Here is a 19,703-nt window from a genome sequence, read left to right on the forward strand (position 1 = left end):
CGATATTGTGTTTGTGTGTGAGTGTACTCGTATTTTTTTTCTTTTTTCACTTAAATATTTACATCTCATCTCTTGAGTTTTAGTGTTATTATTTAATTTTTTGGAGGTTGCCGTTTTATAAAGTTTGGCTCCTTTTAGTTCATTCACTTTTAATAGTCTAATCGTTCGTAGTTAAATATCGTAAGAGTCTTCAGTTTCTTTATATATCTGTCTAATCATTTGCATCAGTGGGGATTTGGTAATACGTTCTGCAAAAGTCGTTTATTTTCATTATGTACCAGCGTTCTAACCTTTTGCAATACATCAAGTGTTCTCCATTTCATTGTGTTTGGTATTCATATCGGTTTCAGCAATATAAGTAAATCTGAGCCCTAAAATTATCTATTTTACAGCTCGTTTGGTTTCAAATTATGATAGGATTTTTTGTAATATTGTTATTCGTATAGTGTCCATGTTCGTAATGTTTCAGTACTGTAAACAATGTGCTTAATAAAGTTCCTGTCTTACTGTTCGGTAGGTTTTAGTAACAGACCCGTTAATGTGGTCTTTCATAACACCGCATTTCGTAAAGTTTTCCGTCTAAAAAGTTATTTCATTTACAGCACCATTGTCTGACCTATTGAAACGCTATAATACTTAGTGTCCCCTCTCACAGTCCCTTCAGTTTCAGAAGAGGTCAATTTCACATAATACTTAACGTAAGAAAAAAAAAAAGTTTCAGCATGTCCTAACCTCTGAAAAACCTTCAGCGTGTTTTTTTTTTTTTTTTTTTTTTTTTTGCATTGGACATTCGTAATATTCCCCAGCTTGCATTTCTTTCAGTTTCAGCAGTGTAATAAGAGTCTTATAAAGTTTCAGTAATATAGTCTAGACGCATAGCATATAGCATCTGCATTTTTCTGTTGTCGGAAATTAGTATTTTTCATCTTACATTTCATCTTGTTTCAGAACGCACCATAATTTCTCATTTTATGTTTGGGGAAATAGAGGAAAAATGAAGGAACCGGGAGAACTTTTTTTTTTTTTTTTTTTAATGGTCGCGTGAGGAGGTTAATCTGCATGTTTTATGCTCAGCTGCTTGTACATTTCATGCGAGAGTTTGGAAACTCGCTTACAGACATTATTATAAACTTTTTTTTTTTTTCCCTCTATACACTTTCAATACAATGGGATGACGTAGTTTTCTGTATTCCTTCTGACTCCTGGCAATTTATGGAGCTTCAGTGAGAAACTTTTCGAACCTGAGTGATAATATATAACATTCCATAACCCATTAGTGCCCAGTGTTCCTGTGTGAGAGATTGTTTTAGAAAGTTACTGAGCGTACCACTTTCCGCCTATCGGCCCATATTTGCTAAGCTGATAGATCCCCACCCATGGGTTCCCCCTTTTATAAACTTTTAAATTACAAGTTCCGTCCTATATTGAGGACACTGGGCGCAAATGAGTGAACCCCTTCACTGCTACAGCACTCTCTAAAGTTGATTAAAATCGTCTGAAGGTAGCAAGAATGTAATATAGACGTCCTTGGCCTGTAGTAGTTAAGGACTTGAATTATAAGAATACTGTACTGTTAAGTGTACTTAGTTCCATTTAACTGCTTTAGTGACCTACACATTTTTTAAGGGCGAAATTTGGTAACGGCCGTTGTAGATATTATTTGGTCACTGCGAGTATAAGCACACAATAACAACTAACCTTTCCCCTTTTTTCTCTCTCTTTAACTTCCCTTTATTTTGTTCTTGCCACTCTACACGATTTTACGTAACCTAGGAATGACTCTTGTAGTAAAGGAGTCAGTATAGGCTGTGTTGAAAATCCCTTTACTCTTGTGCTTAATAAAGAGTAACAGAAGTTGATTGATGCGAGGTTGCAAATTTCGCACTACTCATTTTGGGGTTAACTTCGTAAGTTGAGATAACAGGTATGATATGGTTCACTGTTTTCGTAAACATAAGATCACAGTTAACCCAGTAGAGGCGATGGGTTCTCTTCAGTTGAATGAAATCGTATGGGGCTGTCCTTATTTAAGGGAAAAGTTGTTACCTCTAGCCTCCACTTCACCTTTTCAGTACGATCACGCTTTTGATTTTCCTTTCTCCTCTAAATGATTTCATTCAGTTTAGTCTTGTCAGTTTATAAGTATTAGGTATAGCCTTCATTAACTCCTTCGTTAGTTAATGCTGCCCTAAACTGAAATTAATTGTAGTGTTGTAAAAAAAACATTATAAGTCGTAATATGTATCTCCCAAGATGAATAAATCATTTGGCTGGAATAGGAATATGAAACAGGCTTCAGTGTCTTTGGAGGGTGTGTGTATGTGTAATAACGTATGTGTGTATGTATGGGTATTTCAGTGGAGAGTATACACTCCATTGGCATCGACGGGCAGCTCTGGTATACACAATGAACTAGTGGAATACAGGTCGTGAAGGGAAACTCATTCGCCAGGTTAAAGAACATCACTTTTTTTCTTTTTTTAACTAGTGAAATTAACTACCCCCACCCAATGATCCACGCACGGGTATAGAGGGCTTTTGGAGTGTAGGGTGAGAGAGTGCATGTGGAAGTTTAGTTTGTGAGCGTGAGAGTCTGTTTGCCATGGATGAAGCGTCGACACTTGTGAGGACACTTGAAAAGACACACAACTTTACCCTCTTTCTGCAGCCCCGGGACGTAATTTTTATGTACTGTACTTCTGTCATCTGACTATTCTGTTCTCGTAAGGATAGACTTTTGGAACGCAAGGAATAGGATGCAGCCTTAATTAACCCTTTCTGTTCGAGACATCTTTCTTACCTTAATAACCTCGGCCGGAAGTAGCAAAAACCAAATGCTGGTGGTATATCCGGCCTCGGGTGGGATTGAACTCGGTCAGTAGGCTTAGCGAACGGACCACTACCCACCCAGCCTCTCAGGGGTTAAATACGGTGTCCTGTGTGCTTTGGCTGGGGTTGGGTGGCGGCGAAAAGTGTGTCCTCTGTCGTAAAAATGCATTTCTTCAGCAGAAACCAATAATTCGGGATAGAAATTTCATTATGTAAATGGTGCGGTAAATAAATTCGATACAGTGCTTCAGCCTCTGATGAGAGAGAAGAGAGAAAAATAGGAGGAAGGGCCTCAGTGTTGGTGTGAGTAATTATATAAAGTATATAGCGGAAGAGGAAGTCTGTGAGTGTTGTGAATGGTCTTTTATCTACTTCTTCCTTAGCCTTTAGCATTCATTTTCTGTGCCTGCCCTCCTCTCTTCCTATTTCTCCCATCTTTCCTGTCACTTCTTATTGCTTTTCTTTCCTTTACAGGTGACTTTACATTGAGTGACAAGCCAAATGGTTTCCTGTAAGCCAGGAAACCATTTACAACGTTGGGTGGTAACCATATAACCAAACCATACATGCTCCCTATGTGTCAGCAAGTGGGTTGGTGGAGGGTTAGTGCCCCTTTCCGTAAAACAAATAACTCAAAGTCAAATGGCGACTCCTTACGGGATTATGGCGTCTGGCAATGGATGGATGGACGTCTTAATCCCTTCAGACATACGGCTTATATTTTAATCGTGATTCCTACAGACGATTTTACTCAACTTAGGAGGACATATTGAGAACTGGAGAGGTTTGATTTAATGAATACTCCCTCCTCCTCAAAATAAATAAAAAAGTAAATAAAAAATATTAATCTCCATCTCCAGCTTCTTGGCGACAACAAGCCACCCAACCAAGTAGTTAATATTTTTTGTGTCCTGAGGGAGTTAGTGGATTTTCGTGTAAGATTTCTGTCATATAAGATTTCTTTGTTAGAAATTCTCTCAAACTCTCTCAACTAGGATTTTTCTTAACTAATGCGTCTTGTAACTCTTTTCTTAACTAGGATTACCCTCTGGATTTCTACGAATAAGGATTCTCTCTCTCTCTCTCTCTCTCTCTCTCTCTCTCTCTATATATATATATATATATATATATATATATATATATATATATATATATATATATATATATATATATATATATATTTCTCCCAACTAAGGCTTCTCTCTCTTAGGATTTTGATTACTGGAGATGGGAATTAGCAAACCTTTATAATTTTTATTGTTACTTTTATTTTACATATATTATAAATGTATGTGATCATATAATATTTTTGTGTAATCTTCTATTAATCCTTTTGCTTTTGCAGGTAAGTAGTGTCCTTTTGCAACTGTGGTACAAAAACTGTAAGTATTAAGACACATACAAGGTAGATACGGTGATAAACAGTGCTTACAGAAAATATATATATTTTTCCGTCAATACATTCTGTAGTACTGGATGAAATTAAAAAAAAAATCCACTGTTCACATTTTTACTTTTGCTTATGCCCGCTGTGCCTGTTAGTATTGCATCAGGGAAGAACTTTTCACCAGGAATTATATACTCTGAAACCAGAAAACTGTGCCTTATTATACACCTGGCATAGTAGGTCAAAGACATTACTTGTTAGTATCTTACCCTCGACCAAATATGTATCACAAAATTGAGCGTCATTCAGCTTAACAACGGAAGCATGAGAGAATTGCCCTTCGAATATGAATGCATAATCAGTCACGGTGATATGAGTAACAGCATAATAAATCATGGTGATTTGTCATTTGGGTTGTATACTGCGGACGTTTGGCACCTTATATTGTTAGGAAATTGTTTAATGAATCTTGTCTTGCTATAATGGTGCCGTGATTTGACGAAGTGGGAGATATATTGCCATATCTGGAAGGTTTTATTGGTGAGATAATATTGATTTCAGCCTAAGCTTTACAAATGTGGGTACAGTTCTTCTGCTTAGCGATTCATCCAGTAGCCAGCTAGATCAACCATACCGAGACAGCGATAATCTTAGTGCTCAATTTGAAATTAGTCATACCCAGCTGATCGGATTTTTTTTTTTTTTTTTTCGTTTTGTGAATCTTTATATCCTTACGAAAATATTTTGGAAAATGTGCGGTTACAGAAATACAGCTACTCTCGCTGTGCTAATTTCTAAGGTAAAAGAAGCAGAACTTTGGAACGTTTTACTACACAAGCAGTTCCCCTGCCGGAAGCATGACCTGCGACGATGAAGGCAAAAGTAGCCCAAAACATCCTCTCAGAGGACATCAGTTTGATTCTCTGTCTGTCTGTCTGTCTCTGTCTCTCTCTCTCTCTCACACACACACACACACACACACACTGATACATGTCAAGCTACGCACCTTTCCACCCACAGTGCACTCAACAAAATGGCACAAGTGCCGGAACATTCCTCGAAGGATATACTCTTTGATCAAACTCGAAATGTCAGTAATTTAACAGTGTGTGAGCGTATCATGCTTCACTAAAATGTAATATATATCTGGGTTCGGAGTTTCAGTACGAGTATATACGTAAAAATTATTGAGAATGGTATATTTGCTCTGTCGTGTCCTAAAAGACTTCATTATGACTTCCCAAATTTCATTACTAAATAACTTTTGGTATCTCACAGCAGACCAGAAGTCTATCCTGACATCTCACGAGGTGTACAGGAGGACCCAGACTGAGCATTTAAGAGTAAATGACCAGCCTGCTTCCCTTGGTGACATTATGTGATAAAAAAAAAAAAATCCAGTCACCTAGTGGGGGTCGACCTCATACAAAGTGGTCCTTCCCACTGGGACATTCTAAACAGTACCAGGAACTTGTGTAATTTAGAATATTGTAATCAGATCAGGCTAGAATGAAATATTCCCATAAATAAGCCAAGTATTTGTTCACTTGATCTATCCAGACCAGAGCATCGCGCATTGTGAAGCTTATGTGAATGATTCCTACTAATATCAGAGGTAAAATACGAGAGAGAGAGAGAGAGAGAGAGAGAGAGAGAGAGAGAGAGAGAGGATGCAGTACATACAGTACAGGCCTGAATAACCACACGCAGTCATACATACCGACAGAGAGAAAATGCAAAGACTGAACGTTAATTTACTGTATTGGTGGGATAGAGCGTCAGAGTGATGATAATGATGGAAAACAGGAAGAGATATTATTAAACGTGAGTGGCTTCGATAATGTCTGGTACGTGTGTGTGTGTGTGTGTGTGTGTGGAGACAATGGCAATCAGACAGACGGAAAGACAAACCGCAAATAATGCATACTAAAGAGCAAACAGAATGCAAAAAGTGAACGTTAAAGACTGTAGATAGGTAGATAGACAGACAGACCGACGGATGAGAGATAGACAGACAGATAGACATTATTCAGGCAGAGTGGCTGTGACGGAGAGCTTGTATAACTGTCGGTGGATGGAACTGGTCGAAGGCACTCCCCACTGATTGGCACGGAATGGTTTGCTGTAGTTAGTTCTTATAGTGTGTGTGTGTGTGTGTGTGTGTGTGTGTAACTTCACTTTTATATGTGTTTGTGTATGCATGTATTTATGTGTTTCTCCAAAGTACATGATAATACTCTCATTAATTTGTATGCATTACTAAACCTCAGAGATGAAATTAGCAAGAATTTAAGAAGAAACACCGGTCATCGGATTGAAGTGTTTTTTCTGAAGTCCGAGGAGTTAACCCAGGCAATCCAGTTACGTTTTTCTCTTTCCAAGCAATTTCGGTAGATGTTAAAAAAAAAAAAAATATATAATACAGTAGTTAAAGAATGAATGCTGTACATGTCTAATTCTTGTATTTATTTAAGCTATGTATTTTTATTTAAGCTATATCAAAGTTTATCGGCTGCAAGAATACCGCGCAAAACTTTGTCTTGGTGAAGGGCTACCTCTAAGCTAAATTAATTCGTGTAGCAGCACTGACAAAAAAAAAAAAAAAAAAAAAAATATTGAAGATTAAAACCCAAGAGTTGGCGGTCATTTAATCTCGGGACGCGTTATCTTAGGTAGGAGATGCGAGGGAGCCCATTTAAAGCCTACTGGAGGTCATTTAAATTGCTTTCATAGCCCAGGGATTTTAATTTTTCTTGTCTCTTTGTGGTTCTGCCATTGTTTCAGTCACTTCCTCATTGCGATACCATTTTCTTTTCAAAGGTTGAGAGAGAGAGAGAGAGAGAGAGAGAGAGAGAGAGAGAGAGAACGTGTATGGCTTTATAGTACAGGAGTTATTGTTCTTATTTTTTCATCTGCCGTACACAATGAAATTTCGCATAGCATCGGAAAAAGAGAATATCATAATATTTAATCGCTCGTGTGATTTACCCATAACGTCCTGCTGTTCTCCCTCCCCCTCACCCTTCTCGGCGTCAGTCAAGATGGAACGGTGGTTATTGGTGTTTGTTTTCATGTGGTTCTTCGTAAAATACCGCTTCCTTCGCACAAAACTTCACTCATTTACACTCAGAGTGCTGTGTTGACGTGTTGCGATGGCCTAGAGAAGTACAAGTAAGAACTGCGTACGATATTAATGAAATGTGGAGGACAAATGAGGAAAATACCTGAACAGTAGTTGTAAAATTATTTTTATCCCTTCCCATGTCCAGAATGATCGACAATGAATATACATTTATACTTTTTTGTTTGTTTGTTTCCCATTTCGCCAGCCATTCATAATCGTTACGATCATGCAGCGTTAAATCATCGTACGTCTGGCAGGTAAGGTGGGAGGTAACAGGGCCCGGGCGAGAAGGGCTGTGATTGGTGGACCCTTAGCAACTCGTATCCTAGTCATATCCCATTTTTTTTTTTCCTATTTGTCTCTCAGTTATTTCACAATTCATTTTTAGGTCACATGTAGGTTCTGCGGATAATATACCTGCATTTCGTGATATCGTATCCGTTCACATAGCCATAATAGTCACGAATAATGTGAAGTTTTTTAACATTTGAATTTCCACATTCTTCCCGCCTCTCCTACTCTTAGGCAAAACATGTATTATATTGTTGCGAATTCATCCAATAATTTCAAGATTATGGCAAATACAGTGGCCATGCATATTGATTGTTGTTACTGATTACAAAAAATTCAGTTTAACCTTCATGGTCGAAGATGATATATATTTTAAAACACAGTTTTGTTACCCGCATCCCATCCCCCTTCTGTGCGCACATCTTTCTCATATGCTATTCATTTCTAGGGTTATATACTGTTTATGCCGTGTACTCGTATGTGACATTTATGCAGTTCGTGATACAACGAAATTTTGCATAGCATCGGAAAAAGAGAATATCGTATTATTTAAACGCTCGTGTGATTACCCATGACGTCCTGCTGTTCTCCCTCCCCCCCCCCTTCTCGGCGTCAGTCAAGATGAAACGGTGGTCTTAGGTGTGTGTACTTTTGTGGTTATTCGTATAATACCGCTTTCTTCGCACAAAATTTCACCCATTTATGCTCAGAATGCTGTGTTGACGTGTTGCGATGGCCTAGAGAAACACAAGTAAGAATGGCGTACGATATTAATGAAATGTGGAGGACATAAGAGGAAAATACCTCACCGGTGTTAAAGGACCCAGCCATCAGGCGTCCTCAGGTGAGTGTTTTGGACAATTAAGTTATTCATTCTGGTGACGCCATTTTTAGTTGCATGTTTGTTACTACCAGACGATTTTATGTAGCTTACTGAGACCTTTTGTTATGAATTAGAATACCATTTCGTCACGTGAGATTTCCCACTGGTTAAAATCGTTTGGAGGTCATTACTGGGATCGAAACAGTTAAGCAAATTATATTAACAGTGATGAGAGCAAGAATTTTATTACCAGTACTACATGCTAGATTGTTAGTTATATTGATGAATAATTTGCTGAATGACTTCCTGTGTCGAATTTGGCTCACCATTTTTTTTTAATCACTTTTGGGGGAACAATTTTGCGTGCCTGTAGCCTTTGGTTCCTTCTTCTTTGCGTAATATATCATCATCAGCCATTGAGGTCCACTGCAGGACCGGCCTATCCCTACCGAAGCAGGGACGATACAGCCAGTTTATCTCTACCAAGTGGCTTAGGCTGTCTAGTAGATACTGTATGTAGGGTGAGAAGTGCTTGTGAGTGTGATTGTAGTGTTGTAGTGGCTTTGGATGTGTGTGGTCTGTGAACCAAGTGTAATTGGCTCGCCTTATGCCGACTGGGTGCAAGCATACTAGTATGCGACACTGGTTCAACCACAGCACCCCTTGTGTCCGCCAAAGTAGCAAGTGGCTTGGTGAACGCTTCCCAAAGTTTTTACAACTATGGCGGGAGGCGAACCCGCGCTCACCAGCGTGCGAAACGCACACACTATATATATATATATATATATATATATATATATATATATATATATATATATATATGGTATAGTATGTATGTGTGTAGAGAGAGAGTTCATGGTCAGTGGCGAGGAAATAATAAAGTGTATTTCTCGTTTTCTTTTCGGAGCTTGGCCATTAAGATGTAATATTTGCTTAATTGGTGTAAAACAGTGTATTTCTTCTTGAGCATGATTTCAGTAGAGTTAGGTAATGGATTGGCATACGTCTTGGTTCTGGAGTGTTTTTGGACGCTGGTTTTCTGCTTTGCCAGACGCACGATGATTCAAAGGATTCCTCCTTTGTGACCTTTCATGGTTGCATCGGGATATTTATAGTTGTTACGTAGTGCTTGATGATTAATGTGGCAAGTGTATATAAACAGTTAACAATAATGCAGGTGTATATAGACAGTTAACGAGTGTGTCCTTTTATACTGTACGATCAGTTTTCCGAAATGGCTGGCTACATTTCCGGCGAGTAAGTTGGCCCTTTTTGGAATTAATTATGAATGTTTAACTGTGCTTTACCCTGCATACAGTGTCAGTGGAGTATAAAAGTAGAATTTCTGGTCGACCGTATCGCCAATTCTCTTTCAGTGGCGTTCGCTCATTTTTACAGCTAAAAAGCATTGTTAGGACTCCATATTATAAATACAATTAATTATAGAAAACAGATAGATAGATAGATAGATAGACAGACAGATAGAAGTAGCAAGTCAGAGGTATTGTGTCTGCGAGAATCGAGCAGTGCTAAACATGCTTACACACTAACTCAAGGAATGCTTTATAGGCACACGACAGCGCCTAGTAGAACATTCCAACAACAGTGTAACACACATGACACGACCCCTGCTACACCAGAATTTAGGAAGCAGAGCTCAGAAGGAGGTTAGCCATAGAACCGGCAGGTGGCAGGGAGAAGGAGCTTAGCAACATGGGCGAGAGGGTGAAAGAGAGAGAGAGAGCGAGACAGGGAGGTTTGCTCGCGGGACTCTATACTTCACTCATGCGTGAGAGACTTTGTTAATATTTCCAAGACAAATAAAAATGTCCCATACTAATCTTTACCTCTCCTGTCATTGCATGACAAAAAGGGAACGAAGATTATCTACTTACAAAACTACTCAAGTATAACAACCGCTCGTCCACGAGTCTATGTATAATTGATCTACAAAACACACTACAAGAAGCTACAAAGTCATTGTAAGATAGCATCTCTATGTCTTGCAAAAGTTCTGTGCTTTGAAATAAATGTGTGCTACAAAGAAGTATTCTTTTTAAAGCTGTTGATTTGTTACCTATTCCCTCATGCTGTGAGGGAGTTGTCTCTTCGGAAGTGCTCCCAAGCAATTGTCCCCACTCGGTAACCCCTTGAGTCCGATGGCATTTTAAATTTTGTTCTTGTTTGCTTACGGCGATTATGTGTAGCTTTGGAAATTTTTAGACCCACAGGGGTTCTTTACGATTTTCATTAATCTCTTTCCTACAAGATAGTTTAATTAAATAATCTAGCGGCAGCATTTTAATAGGAGCGTCTTCATAGCGCTGTCATGAGCAATATAAATAAGAGATGATTCATGTGGATTTAAGGCAAAAATTTAATACAAACTTTTTTGACTTTGGATCATCCATCCATCCATCCATCTACCCATCCAGTTCTTTGCTGCCCCCGAAAGGAGGGTAGAGGTCCGGAGCTAGGCTCTATAGCCCATCGAAGTCAAGGGTGACTAATAATCCAGAGTGGCGTCATGTCAGCATTAAGTCATAAATATGCGCTTGGATTTTAACAACTTATAATATTCTCCTCTCATTCTCTCTTCCTCCCTGGCCTATACTCGACTTTACTGCTCTTCCATGTACCATGTTCTCTCTTATTTACATCCTCACCCATCCTACTCTCCTCTTGCACTCCTCTCTAAACTCTGTCTTTACATCTCCCTTCCAAATCTTGCAGTCTCCTCCTCTCGTATTTTCCATCAGCCTCCCTCTCCCTTCCTACTTCTTGAAAGATTCCTCCCCTCTCTCCTCCCCTTTGTCTTCTCCCTCCCATTGGTTTATATTCTCTTCCCTCCCTCCCTCTCAACTCCATTTCTTTCTTCCACTTCCCTCATGTCTCCTTCACTCTACCCAACCTCTCCTCTCCTCTCCCTCCCTGCCCCCTCTTCCTCTAGTCTCTTTCACTCTCATTTACTCATCCCATTTCTCATCTTTTCTCCATTTTCTTGTCCACTACTCTTCCTTTTTACAGCCCCTCTTCCCCATTCCTCCTTTGCTCCCATCTTTCCTGTGAGATATTCCTGCCTTCTCTCTTCCTTTCTTTCTCCTCTGTCTCGTATACCCGCTCTTCCCTTCACCTCTGCTTTAATTTGCCTCTTTTATCATCCTTGCCCTCAGCCTCTTCTTTATTCTCAGTTCTTTATACCTTCCTTTTCTCCGTTCACCTCGCCACCTCTTGTTCTTTTTTCCCTGCTTTACTGGGTGAGATTTCTCGGAGCTTTTTTTTTTGTGTGTGTGTTCTTTTGTTTTGGTTCATGGTAATTACTTTTTTTTTTTTTCGTCTTCCCACTATTTAACTATCGACTCTTTTGTTCCTTTGTCCTTGCTTTTTTGAGTGAGATTTACAGGAGCTGTGTTTTTATGGTTGTTCTTTTGCTTTCGTTCCTGTCTGTACCTTTCTGTGTCTTTCTTTACCCGGTACTTCATTTTCTTCCCTCCACCCATTAAGTCAACCCTTTTCATTTTCTTCCCGTTATTTATTTATTTATTTATTGTTTTGAGCTTTTGTTTTGATTCCCAATGATTGAGCGATGTCTATTTTTCCATCATATATTTTTCGCTGTGGATATTCGTAACAGCGGCTTGTTAGCGATTTATACAGCACATTACGTCTCAATATTCACTTACGTTTTATTATTGCAAATTATGTGGATATTAAGAGTATAATGTTTACATGTACAATATAAGCAAATTGTCGTAATATACAATGGAATTCACAACGGATTGACTGATTACATTAACGAAAGAAAAATGGCAGCGTAACAACAGAGGCAATTACCGCAGTACAACAAGAGTAAAAGCAGAACAAGGATAAAATATATACATATCTATACATAATAATGCTTTAATAAAAGTCATCTAATATCAGAATCAATGGACACACGTCTAGGACACAAAAAACTCTGCATAAAACAACTACAGATAAAACTATGCATAAAAACTAAATCGCTACGGAAGACGTGCTTGAATCAGTGCATAAGAGAACTCTAATTAAAACTATGCATAAAACAACTCTAAAACAATGCATGAAAACTAAATTGCTACGGAAAATATGCTAGGAACTCCGCTATGCCACCTAGCAGACAAGCGCTTGGAGGCATTTTTATCAAGGGCATCCAGTAGCACTCCGGCACAGTTGATTGGCAGGGCTTTGGGTTGCATGCTTAGATCTTCAGTTGAAAAATTTGGAATGTAAGCTTTATGTTCATTGCAATAATTTATAAAGCACGTGACGAAGGTGGACGACTGTACCCTCACTATAATGTTGCTAAATGCACTCTGTAATGTGGGATGCAGGCTAACCATACGTAAATACCACAGGTGTTCTATTAATTACAGTAAAGAATTAGGGATTTGCCCTCCACGTTAAGGGTATTTTATGAATGGAGGACACCTGTAGTATGGAATTAATTTTGTTTTTTGTTTTTTCTTCCTCTGTTCATCTGCTTAAAAAAAAAAAAAAAAGTATACGGCTTTGACTGTCAGTCGTATATTTTTTGCAATTCTGTGCATAACAGTTTGGTTAGTTTTCCAGTGTTTCTTAATCCTTTCAGACTCGTGACCTATCTTTTATTCTCATTTATGTATTTATTTGTTATTTATAAAAGTACTTTATTCTTAGAAGTTTGAATCAATTTAGGACGGAGGTCTAGTCGTAAAGATTGTTAATGAAGACTAAATCTAACACCTCCAACTACCGTAAAAAAAAAAAAAAAAAAAAAAAAAAAAAAAGATGGGAGGACTAAAGAAAAAAGCTTGCGTCACAGGAGTCAGAGGGTTAATGGTTCGTAAGTAATTGTTGGAAAAATTACTTGCTGTTTCGTAGTTGTGTGTGTGTGTGTGTGAAGTTGTTTAATGTGAAGACTGAAGTTAACCAGTTTGTCAACCGCTTTTGTACGATAATATCTTTTTTTTTTTTAAGAGAGAGAGAGAGAGAGAGAGAGAGAGAGAGAGAGAGAGTTGGGAGTGAGGAAGAATTTATTGCCAAACTTTTGTTTTTAGTCATTTTTCGATACTGTTATGGTTCTGTGTGTGTGTGTGTGTGTGTGTGTGTGTGTGTGTGTGTGTGTTTCTCATTGTATCACTCATTATCGTATATTCTATCATTCTTTTAGTTCTACCTACGTCTTTTCATCTTGTCTCAGTTTGGTATTTTTATCCTATTTTCCCCGTTATTGTCAGTGCATCTTCAACTTTTTAACCACGTTTTTGTCATTGTCTTTTTTTACTGCAAGTTTCTCTTTTCCTGTCGCTCCACTTTTTTTTTTCCTATCTTATGCTTCGTTTCCTGTGTCCCATTTTTTTTTTTTTACCCCGTATTATTTATTTATTTTTTTTTTTTAACCTGTCATTTCGTGTGTCCTCGTTTCGTGGTTCTTTTTTGTGTCCAAGTTTTGCCCATTTTTATACTCCTGTCCATTTTCCTCCTCCTCCTCCTCCTCCTCCTCCTCCTCCTCCTCCTCTCTGAACCAACCACTGTTTTATCTCTGAGGCAAAAAAAGCTCTCAAAAAGTTACAGCCTAAGGGGGGAAAAAAAAGAAAAAAAAAAAAATCCGCATTTTTAGTCCTCTTGTCTCAAAAGTTTGCATGCTGGTCAAAGAATTCAGCGACAAGGTTTTATTTGAAGTTTATAGGCAAGTGATGACAGTCAAGAGGAGAGTTTTAAGTGAAGACAGTCAAGAGGAGAGTTTTAAGTGAAGACAGTCAAGAGGAGAGTTTTAAGTGAAGACAGTCAAGAGGAGAGTTTTAAGTGAAGACAGTCAAGAGGAGAGTTTTAAGTGAAGACAGTCAAGAGGAGAGTTTTAAGTGAAGACAGTCAAGAGGAGAGTTTTAAGTGAAGACAGTCAAGAGGAGAGTTTTAAGTGAAGACAGTCAAGAGGAGAGTTTTAAATGACGACAGTCAAGAGGAGAGTTTTAAGTGAAGACAGTCAAGAGGAGAGTTTTAAGGGAAGACAGTCAAGAAGAGAGTTTTAAGTGAAGACAGTCAAGAGGAGAGTTTTAAGTGAAGACAGTCAAGAGGAGAGTTTTAAGTGACGACAGTCAAGAGGAGAGTTTTAAGTGACGACAGTCAAGAGGAGAGTTTTAAGTGAAGACAGTCAAGAGGAGAGTTTTAAGTGAAGACAGTCAGGAGGAGAGTTTTTATACCATTAGACAAGGCGTATTTTGAGATGAGATTCTGGATGAGGTGGAGGGGTGGAGATGTGAATGAGGGTGTTGTGAGTTGGAGGGAGGGCAGTCTAGTGGAGATGTGAATGATGTTATGAGAGAGAGAGAGAGAGAGAGAGAGAGAGAGAGAGAGAGAGAGAGAGAGAGAGAGAGCATCCTAGTGGAGATTTGAATGAGGGTGAGTTGGAGGGAGATGTGAATGAGAGTGGGTTGGAACGAGGGCACCCTAGTGGAGATGTGAATGATGTTAGTTTGAGAGAGAGAGAGAGAGAGAGAGAGAGAGAGAGAGAGAGAGAGAGAGAGAGAGAGGGCAGCCTAGTGGAAATATGGATGAGAATGTTGTGGGCTGGAGAAAGGACATACCGATGGCGGAGGGTAGGGTGACATGGAGGCGATTTGTTTGTGGCCTCCTCCTCCGGGATTAAGACATCTGGCTGTGCATTGATAGATACTGTAATATTCCTAAACATAAAGCATTTATTCTGTTCACTACGATGATGCTGGTATTGTTTATTGATCATACGAAAATACGGCTTTTAATCCACTTACGAGACCCACCGCAATGCAAGGGCTGGTTTGTTTATCCAGAAGAGAGAGTGCTTGTATAAAAAAAAAAAGTAGTTTCACTGGGTTGGTATTGAGTAACAGCCAGATAATTCTCTCTCTCTCTCTCTCTCTGTTTTTGGGTTATATTTTAGTTAGCATATAAAGTTTCTTAACACATTTTTCTTTGCGATTGTTTTTAAATATTACATCTTCATATCCTCCTGCATGGTACTACAAAATTATATTGACACTAGAAATATATAACATTAAAGAGGATGTCAGGGTTTAGTATGTATACTAAATCGCCAAGAGAAAGGTACTACGAAGCCAACAATGCCATCGGTACTACGGGGCTTCGAATGATGCCTTACCAAGTTCAATGATGATGATGATGGAGCGCCGTAGACCCCCAGACCTCCAGGTTATTTGATTAGCAGCAAAAATTACAATTAATAATAATAATAATAATAATAATAGTAGTAGTAGTAGTAGTAGTAGTAGTAACAGTAGCCTCAGTTCTTACATTTTTCAAAGATATCTCTGTGTTAAGGGAGTGGATGATGTGCACCCCCATTTACTACAACTGTGCACGGAAATTTTGATAGTTTTCCTTAGTCTTATGTGTTCCGTGTCCCATCTCTGGAATATTCTCACCCAGAGTGATGATGATGATGTGTACCTGAAAGCAGAAAATAGGATATACTGAATTAACTAAAAGTGATGATACTTTCTTGTTCCTTTGTGTTTTTTGGTTTTTGGATCCTGACCACTCCAAAGGATCGATGATGATGATGATGGTGATGATGATGATGATTATGATGATGAAAAAACACATGGCATATGCACAGAAAATGATGATAGTTTTTTGTGCCTTTGTTCTTCTGTTGCTGGATCCTGCCCTCCCCAGCAGATTGATGATGATGATGTGTGCCAAAATGAAAAAAATCTGTAAAGTGAAAAAGCAGAATTATCGGTCATACCACTAGCAGAATGAGCATAACCTATACCGTGACAAAAAAAAAAAAAAAAAAAAAAAAAGTGCCGCCGTTTTTCTTTTTTTTCATTTTTCCCCTTGGTGTTATCCCTGACAAGCCGAAGTCGAACTGAGCTATTCCCCTAAGTGGCATTGTCTGGGGCGGGTAGTGGTTCTGTTGTTGGCTGAGGAACTCTGCTTTGGTCCAGTCTACTTACTCACACCCTAAATGGGGTGATGTGTTTGTGTCGATGTTTCATGTCGCAGCGCCGCAGAATGTTTTAGTGGAAGACTCCTGCCCTCCTCTCCCTCCCCCATCTCTTCCCCTCTATTCCCCGTCTCTCAAACTCCCTCATCTTTCGGCAAAGAGTGTCACATTATTGTTATTACAGGTATTATTATTATTAGTTTCATTATTATTATTATCATTATTATCACCGGTATTATGATGATGATGATGATGATGATAATGGATGACGATGATGGTGATGATGAATATTATTATTAGTATTGGTATGTTTATTACATCCAGCATGCGATAGCCCAAGCATTATAATGTTTTATGCATGTATGTGATCAAAATTACAGAACTTGATGAAAGGGTTAAGGGTCAGCCAAGAGGTTGGTCAGTTGTTTTAGAAAAGGGTTAAGGGTCAGCCAAGAGGTTGGTCAGTTGTTTTAGAAAAATGTCATTGGCCAAGGTCATATGGCAAAGTTAACTTTGTTTTTTATCCGATTTAGGTCATTCATTGTGAAGGGACTCACGGTAGAGCAAGGGTGAAGAGATTCAATTTTGAGAACAATCAGGCCTTCGGCAGGGTCTCAGGGTCAAAGGTCATGGTCATATAGTAAGGTCAACTTAAATATTACTGATCTGATATAGGCCAAACTTTTGCGAGGGTTGAGAATGGACAATGACGAAGGGATTCAATTTCAGAGCAATCAGTCAGCAGTCAGGGTCACACGACGAGGTCAAACTTCAACCCGTTTATAGCTGTGTGTTCAGGAAATAACTATATGTGTTTTGAACTGATTTCAAGCAAACTTGGTGGTAGGGTTGAGAGTAAGTAGAGCTGTTTTAAGAACAATAAATCAAAAGTTAAGGTAGTATTTCAAGATCAACTAAAGCATTTTTCCTCAGATTAAGCGAAACTTTGTGGAAAGATTCAGGATAAAACAAGGATGAAGGGATTCGACTTTTAAAATAGTTCATCAAAGGTCAGTGTGAGGGCTAAGGTCATAAGTTCAACCCTGTGACTAAGGTTAGATTCGATCTGGGCCAAACTTTGTGGAAAGGTGGAAGGTCAGACAAGGATGAGGAAATTCTGTCTTGAGAGCAACAGGTCAGAGGTCAAGGTCACAAGGCACGGTCAACTCAGTTTTGATCCGATTTAAAGGAGGCTTAGTGGAAGGGTTGAGGGTCAGGCATGAATGACGTAATTTGATTCTGAGAACAATTAGCCGAAGGTCGAGGTCACAGGGCAAAGCCAGATCCTCAGCCCTTATATTCTGAGTGTTGCTTCTTGTTGTATAGTAGCTGAGTAAAATCGTCCGGTGGTTGCAAGAATGGAATAATTAAACCGTCCTGGTGCTGAAGCAGTTAAAGAGGTATGAAGGAGGAAGAGCAGGAGGAGGGACGCCGGAGTAATGGATTTAAGTTTTGTTTCAGTAAGCTGAGTGAAATCGTCTGATGGCAGCAGGAACGAAATAGCAATGGCAGGAAGTGAGAGAAGAGGAGGAGGAGGAAGAGGTTCTAACAAAGATTTTTTTTTTTTTTTTTTTTTTGCTACATAAGAAGACCTGTTCCTTGTCTGTTTGGTGAATCAGTGTTTGCATATTGACTAAATAAATACGTCTGGCAGTAAGCAAAGAAACATAGTAAAGCCATCCGCGTATGTGAAAGGTTTAAAAAGGGAAGGAGAGGAGGGAGGGTGAAGGTGGAAGAGGAGGAGGAGGAGAGGAAATGAGAGGAGGGAGGAAGAAGGTGGAAGAGAAGGAGTAGGAGAGGAAAGGAGAGGAGAAGGGGGGAAAGGAGAGGAAGGTGGGGAAAAGAGAAGGAGAGGCTAGAATAAAGGAGGAAGGGAGAAGAAAGAAGACGAGGGGAGGAAGGGAGAAATGGAGGAAGGAAGGAAGGGGGAACTAAAGAAAATAAGGTTCAAATACTCATGCTTACACACACACACACACACACAATATATATATATATATTATAACATGAATTATGTTTATTGTGTAAGTATAATGGTGTGGCGGAAGCAGGAATGAAGTACCGTAAACACTTTCTCATACTGAATGGTGTAAAAAAAAAAAAAAAAAAATGAGGAGAGGAGAAGGGAAGGAGGAACAAGAAAATTAAGGTTGAATTCCTTAGCTGGGTAAAATTGTCTGGTGACAGCAAGAATTTAATACAGTAAAGCTGTCCTCGAACTGAAGGGGGTGAGATTAAGGATTGGAGAGGAGAGGAGAAAGGAAACTCTGGCAAGGAAAGTTACGGTTTAATTGCTCTTATGCTTATGAAAAAACACCGCCGTATTTTTTTTTCCAGCATAAAGCGATGTTTATTGTGGCACTTAGGCTTACCTCGGCTGTGCCATTGCCAGGCCTGATTATTAGCCGAGTTTGTTTTTGTGTTTGTGTGTTTGCCCAGTGAGTTTTGTGCGTCCGATTGTGTGTCCTTGTTATTGCCTGTGTGTACATGTATGTATCCGTATGTGTGTATGTGCTGTATGTGTTTATGTATGTGCTGTATGTTTGTGTATGTATGTGTGTATGTATCCGTATGTGTGTATGTACCTTATGTGTGTGTATGTATGTGCTGTATGTATCTATGTATGGAAGTGGTTGTTTGTAATTTGCTATGTCTCCAACTATCTATCTATCTGTCTGTCAGTCTATTAATCTACCTATACGTATTTATTTATTTATTTGATGTTCATGTGGTTATATGTACTGGTATCATGTATATGTGCTGGATGTATGTACAGTATATTGTTGTAATTTTCTGTATGCATCTATAACTATCTGTCTGTCTATATGTTTATCTCTTTGTGGTATCTTTATGTCTATATTTAGTTATTCATTTATTTGGTGTTCGTCATCCCCTTCTTGACTGCCATGGAATTGACTTTGATAATTATGATTATACGTTTGGAAGGTGTACCTGTAAGCGGGTGGAGTCAGGATTCCAGGGACTACATGGCCGGTGAATGAGTGTGTTACCCATTTCATTATCCATGCTCTTCATTAGTTCTTCCACTATCAGTTATTATTTTCCTTTTTCCTACTTTCTGGTCCTCACCTAACCCCAGCTACGAATGGGAAAAGAGGCGGAATGATGATGATGATAGTGACGGTGATGGTGATGGTGGTGGTGGTGATGGTGATTATGATGATAATGATGATGATGATGATGATGGTGGTGGTGGTGGTGATGGTGATAGTAATACTGATGAAAATGATGATGATGGTGGTGGTGATGGTGGTGGTGTATATGGTGATAATAATGATGA

At 38.9% G+C, this 19,703-nt stretch overlaps 1 pseudogene; it reads left to right on the forward strand.

Moving 5' to 3' along the window:
* The window catches only part of LOC145413476 (glutamate receptor 1-like), an 806,335-nt pseudogene that overhangs the window by 104,054 nt on the left and 682,578 nt on the right, over positions 1-19,703 (forward strand).

This window comes from Coenobita brevimanus, chromosome 1 (assembly GCF_032717465.1).
Source record: "Coenobita brevimanus isolate Jiangsu-jjx chromosome 1, ASM3271746v2, whole genome shotgun sequence".
NCBI lineage: Eukaryota > Metazoa > Arthropoda > Malacostraca > Decapoda > Coenobitidae > Coenobita > Coenobita brevimanus.